This window comes from Sinocyclocheilus anshuiensis, unplaced genomic scaffold (genome assembly GCF_001515605.1).
Source record: "Sinocyclocheilus anshuiensis isolate Anshui unplaced genomic scaffold, SAMN03320099.WGS_v1.1 scaffold375, whole genome shotgun sequence".
Classification (NCBI taxonomy): Eukaryota; Metazoa; Chordata; class Actinopteri; order Cypriniformes; family Cyprinidae; genus Sinocyclocheilus; species Sinocyclocheilus anshuiensis.
The window spans coordinates 912,262-919,188 of NW_015549594.1; positions in this window are offsets into that span (position 1 = coordinate 912,262).

Consider the following 6,927-nt stretch of genomic DNA (forward strand, 5'->3'; position numbering starts at 1 on the left):
TGTTTTTTTTTTATTTCATTTTTTACATACAGAATAAGTATATAGTTCAGTCGTGAAACTAGATGGCGCAGGCGATGGGTTGTTAATGTAACCGATGATATTCAGAGCGTTAAACGACTTGGCACAAGCTGATTGGTTCATGCTGCATATGCCTATGCTTACTGCCTTGCATTTATATGGCTGGTTAGCATTCACTTGAGATTCCTGGAGCGCGCTTTCAGAGTTTCTCTTAAACCCTCCTCCTTCCCCAGCTCCACCTGTATAGATCTGCTAGGGGTTATTTGATATGCTATTTTTGCAGCAGCAGTATGTCTTAAATACTCATGGCACCATATCGCCATATGCATTGGCAGTAGCAAGTTCCTGTACTTTCTTGCAGCAGCAGCAGCAATAATCTACAACTACAGCAATAACCAACAGCAGCAGCAATTCAGCAGCAGTCTAGCAGATCTATTCCACCAAGACCAAATACATTAACATTGTCATATCCATCACCATGCTAAAATCTTGCGAGAGTTGTCATGATTGAAATATGTTAAAGAAATAATAGAAATATGTTAAAAGCACGTCATGCATACATATCATGTAGGTACATTTGAGATGCCAAATGCAAATATTCAAAACAAAAAAAGAAAAAAAAAGGGAGAATACAACAATTTTAAAATATGCCAAAATTATTTAAAAAAATACATTTTTTAATTAAAAATAAATAAATAAATAAATGAGCAACAAAAGACCAGAATGTGCCAGAACAAAAACATGGCAGAATGCAGAGCTCTCCTGACTCCATAATGTTCTCTCTCCCTTTCTGGCAAAGCTCAGTGAAGCAATATGTTTGAGATGTGGGGCACTGGACCTCACCCAAACAGACATCAAGGTGATGAATCTGTGCCCACTGCAGCTGGAATGCAGCACTGCCTAATAACAGACAATGGGAACAGGAAGCAAGAAAAACTGTTTCTGTATTATCAAAATCTGCTTGTGTAGTAACATTATAATGGTAGTTGTGCTTGTTGGTGCCATAAACACCACCTAGAACATGAGCCTGTGTAAAAAAAAAAAGTAAATATATCTTATATCATCATGTGCTGCAATATTTGGTCAAAAAATCATATTGCTGCTGGCTGCATAAATATCACTTTTAGCAGCTGTATGTTTCTAAATAAGAAACTCAGATCATCTGCAAATGCATAATATTCATAATGAGACCAGGTGTACCTTACCAGAGTACACCTCAGATTTCAATGGAAATAAGTGTTAATGTATGTCAACCATGCTAGATGAACGCACAACCCATTTATAGATGCATCCTGTGGAAACATATCTCAACATAGACACCTGTGTTTGTAACACACAATGTTTGTTTACGGCCTCTTTGCTATCAGAGTTCTTTGTGTACTGTTGTTTCCTTGCGTTGGATTGTTTCTATGCAGCATGGCCTTTTTCTGATATGTCAGCTTCCTGTTGACTTTTGTGGTTAACATACACACGGCAAAGTGAGATCATCATCATTCAAGACTAAAATAGCAGAACTGTTTTTCCAACCACTTTCTTTTCCATCGAGCAGGTCACATGATTTCAACTTGTGAGAGCTGCAGACAGAAGTCTGGTGACAACTACTTCCACGTTTTTTCAACTACTTCCGCAACTACTAGCTCTAATTCAGGATTAATTTTATGTGATGACTCATAGACATTTAGTGCTAAATATTAAATGTTCTATGTATTCCTTAGTCTCAAGGAAATCTGACATTTTGCACAAAGAACATACATGAAAAATAGTACAGAATTTCTAAATATTTCGCTATATGTCATAAAATTTCTTGTTTAAAAAACTAAAAAAAAAAAAAATCTTCTGTTTATTGCCAATTTAAATAAAACCTAGATTTTCAGCGTAGATTCTTGGAGCACCTGCTATTTGGTTACTGGAATACACATTATGGTGATTAAGACAATGCAAATCATTTAGTAAAACATCAACTAAGAAAAACAAACTTTGGTTTTGCATCACCAAAACCAAAGTGATGATCAAAAGATACCGAGATACATACCCATAGAATTTCCTACCCTCTTGAAAGGCATCAACGGGGCATGACTCTGAGTTATGAATATGACAAATCAAAATCTCATGTGATACACTAAAAGACACTATTTTTAATGTACAAATCCTACTTTAAGAAATTGTGGTTTGTTGCTTAGAAATGGTTTACACCGTGTAAGTAATGGGTACACTAGTTCAAAAGTTCAGTGTAAGTATGTTTGTTTGTTTTTTTAATAAAAAAAAATTATAATACTTTTGTTTTAAATGATGCATTAAACTGATCACAAATGACAGTAAATACATCCTTCTAGAATACTGAAAAAAAGTATCATGTTTCCACAAAAAAATTAAGCAGCACATTAATTATCATGGCAATTGGTACATATTTTACGAGGTGGCAAATTCGTAGGAATTCATATGAAGGACTACACCTAACCCTGCCCCTAAGCCTACCACTCACAGAAATTGTACAAAATCTTACAAGTGAGGTTGTACAAATTTGTTCGAATAAGCCACCTTGTAAAAAAAAAAAAGAAGTATGAATTGGTTGTGAGATAGCATTGCTTTCAACACTGATGACTTCTGAAAGATCATGTGACATGAAGACTGGAGTAATGGCTGCTAAAAATTCAGCTTTGCAATCACAGGAATAAATCATAAAAAATAAATATTAAAAATTAATTTTAAATATGAAAATTATGTATTATTATGTTAATAATAAATAGTAATTTTTAGTTATTTTAAAACGTAATAATATTTCACAATATTACTGCTTTTACTGTATTTTTTTTTCAAATAAATCTTACCAACCCCAACATTTTGTACTGTATTGAATATCCATTGTCTATATATTGTATCATTCACTAACCCATCCATCCAGCAACGCTATATGTGACCCTGGACCACAAAACCAGTCATAAGGGTCATTTTTTCGAAATTGAGATTTATACATCATCTGAAAGCTGAATAAATAAGCTTTGTTAGGATAGGACAATATTAGGCCGAGATACAACTATTTAAAAATCTGGAATCTGAGGGTGCAAAAAAATCTAAATATTGAGAAAATCGCCTTTAAAGTTGTCCAAATAAAGTTCTTAGCAATGCATATTACTAATCGAAAATTAAGTTTTGATATATTTACAGTATATTTACAGTACGAAATATCTTCACGGAACATGATCTTTACTTAATATCCTAATGATTTTGGCATAAAAGAAAAATCGATAATTTTGACCCATACAATGTATTGTTGGCTATTGCCCATGCGACTTATGGCTGGTTTTGTGGTCCAGGGTCACATACTGTATGTCACTAATCAAAAATGCCTTTTTTAGACTTGATTTAATTTGGTATGTGTTTAAATCACACCTAATACTCACTCCTAACACACATAATACTTCAATGCACTTAGTCATGTAAATGTCATTCCAAACATCAAAATAATACAACAAGCAAGTTATATGGGTAACTGTCAAACTGGTTGCATCACGGCCTAAAAATGATAAAAAAAGCTTTAAAGAATGTGAATACTCAACGTACAAAGTGGTTAAACCTGTATTCCTTTTACAGGTGTGGCTGAAGTTTCAGGATGAGAGAAAATCCAATATCATGAGTCAGCAGAAACAAACATAAAGACTGAAACTACCACATTATCAGCCTTTATCATTATCAGCCATCGGAAACATCTGTCTTTGGATCTCCTGCAGTGGAAGACGTCACCTAGACGTCAGGCTGTAATCCAGTGCAGAGGGGTCAGTGTAAAGCAGCTGACATCACTCGATTCTCAGGACCCGACAGCCTTACTCATTTCCACTCATACTCGAGTCCAGTCTTCTAACGGGGTTATTTTTAGTGCGCCGTGATTCACTTGTATGTGCAGTTGGGAGAATTCAGGCTTACGAGGAATATGCCGTCAGAAAGAGATTATTAGAGATTAATAGGGCAGAAGTTCAGCTCTTCATTTAGGATGAAGCAAAATGAACGTTTTTCAGCCCTGATCAAAGGTCTTTCATTTAGTCGATGTTAACAGCTTCAGCCTAAATGACATTCTTGGACAGATTGGCAGAAATGGAGCTCAGTGACTCTAATAAGATGATGTAATGGATTTACACAGCAATACAAGACTATGTTGATTCTCAATCCTCTATGATTAGCCTTGGGACCAGGCTGGTCAATGTAAACTCGTAATTAAAACATTCATCACTTACAAAAGCATGCAGCCCTAGATAAAAGACGGCTGATGTAAGCAGCCACAGCCTACATAAATGCAAAGAACTACTGTATTTTAGACACAAGTGTTTGCTGTATTATGGCACCTATCAGTGAAATCTCTGAGGATTCTGACAGCCCCAGGCACATTAGCACTCCTTGGACAAGCACAGATGTTGTTTTGGCGTTTGAGAGAACTGAAGCATCACTGCATGGGCTTTAACGGCTCTGAGGACAGATGATGACAGCCGCGCTTTAAATGGTGAAAACAGCCAGATGCATATTCGTCTCACCACAACTCAGGACTGTGAGTGTGAAATGGTGGTGAAAGTGGTATACTGAACTAGTATTTGATTGTTCTAATAACTATTAAAAACTATAATCAGTCATAAACAAACAAGGGAGAACCTACTGTAGCATATACCATAAGATTCTGGTTTCTTACATTTAATTTTGTAAAAAAAAAAAATTAAGACATGCTATGACAATTAAAATAAAATAAAATAAAATAAAAAAATAAAATAAAAAAATACTTGGGCTGGCCATCCTTTCAGGTTGTTTCCCTGCCTATGGCCTGAGAAGCTAGGGTAGGTTCCAATTAATTAATTAATGTAACACATTACTAAAATAATATAGTAAATATTTCTTACATTTAATCTTGTACAAAAAAAACAGAAGGTTTTATGATTTTGATGTTTTTTTTATTAAGACATATTATGACAAATAAAATAAAATAAATAAAATATTAAACAAATAAATAATAAAATAAAATAACTTACGATGGACTGGCCATCCTTTCAGGTTGTTTCCCTGCCTATATGGCCTGAGAAGCTAGGATAGGTTCCAGTATTCCTGCGACCCTACATAGGACATACAGTTTGGAGAATTGATGGGTGGGGAAAAAAATTTAATAAAATATTTTAAAAATATACAAAATTAAAAATAAAAATTAAATAATATAGTATTAAATTTAAAAAAAATCACTAGATCCCACCGTGGCTCACAGATATCTACATAATGTCAGCCTTCCATATATTTTCTTTCAGGCATAGCTGACATCTCTTCATGTTTGATACTGCCATTCCCCTTCCCTCCCATTCCCAATTTTCCTATAATTAGACCCACATCATAAAAAGTTTCCTCCTTTGGCCTAAACTAGAGCAACTGGAAATACAGTCATGTCATTCATTTAACACACACATGCTACAAATAGACTCCAATAACAGAGCAGGAGTTATTGGCAGGTCAGGAGTGAACACTTGAAAGCAGAGCAATGGCATGAGACAGAACCTTTGACACAAATCCATTCCACATTCTTTACACACTCTCTCTCTGTAACGTGATCGTTTCATGCCTTGAGCAACGCGACTGTCAGTGTGCCATGACATGATGTCACTAATATCCAAAAGTAAAAGATGATTTTTTTTTTGTATAATACACATAATTCTCTGTGTCATTTCATCTAATGATAATAATGATGGATGCAAATATTGAGTTGTGGTGACCCAGAACTGAAATTATTATATTTTCAGGTGAGGCTAACATTAAAACTAGCCATGATATTTTAAAGGGGTCATGTGATGTTGCTAAAAAGAACATTATTTTATGTATTTGGTGTAATGAAATGTGTTTATGCGGTTTAAGGTTCAAAAAACACATTATTTTCCACATACTGTACATTATTGTTTCCCCTCTATGCCCCGCCTTTCTAAACCGCATCGATTTTTACAAAGCTCATCGCTCTGAAAAGCGAGGTGTGCTGTGATTGGCCAGCTATCTAGTGCATTGTGATTGGCCTAATCCCTCAAGCGTGTGACGGAAATGTTACGCCCCTACCATACTGTGATGCCCTGTCCGGCCATAGAGACAACAACATTAAAACCCATTATAAACTAGGCATTTGTTGCATCCAGTGGGGACATAATTATGGATTATAATGACTTATACTGTCTTTTTGCGCATTGCGTTGCATCACAACGCGTAAACATAAAACCATGTCTGCATTTGTGATCAGAGAAATTACAAACAACAAGCGCTACTCTACACTGCTCAAAAAACTCGCGTTTGAATCGTCAGTGGCAAATCCTTTAAATATAAAAACTGTACTTACAGTCGATGAGTCAGAACAGCCGGCATTGTAGTTTACTCTACCAGGATCAGGAAACAGTTCTCCATAAAATGTGCTGCACACATCTGAATATTTGGGTTGAACTGTTCTGGAACAGTGTTGTAAATACAACTTAACCACTGATTTCTAGTCGTGTCCTCTTTTGGAAGGCCAAACAAAGTAGTTTCGCTTTCACAACGAAACACACAGCGTCACACACGGCGGCCTTGAGTGAGCAGAGGCCAGGGGCTAGAGTGAGCGGCGGCCGGCGGATTCGACAAAGGAGCGGCCGGTGGGCTTGCGGCAACCACATGTGGCGACCCCGGGCTGGTTCACTTCGTCCACAGTGAAAGCCGATCCGGCGATCCACAGTGCGAAGTTGATGTATTTCCTCAGCGACCAGCACCGATCAGCTCTAGGCATGACGAAGCGGATATCATCCTCTTTTGGAAGGCCAAACAAAGTAGCTTCGCTTTCACAATGAAACACAGTGTCTCCACGGCATGGCGGCGGCGGCGGATTCGACAAAGGAGGCTTGCGGCAACCACATGTGACGACCCCGGGCTGGACTC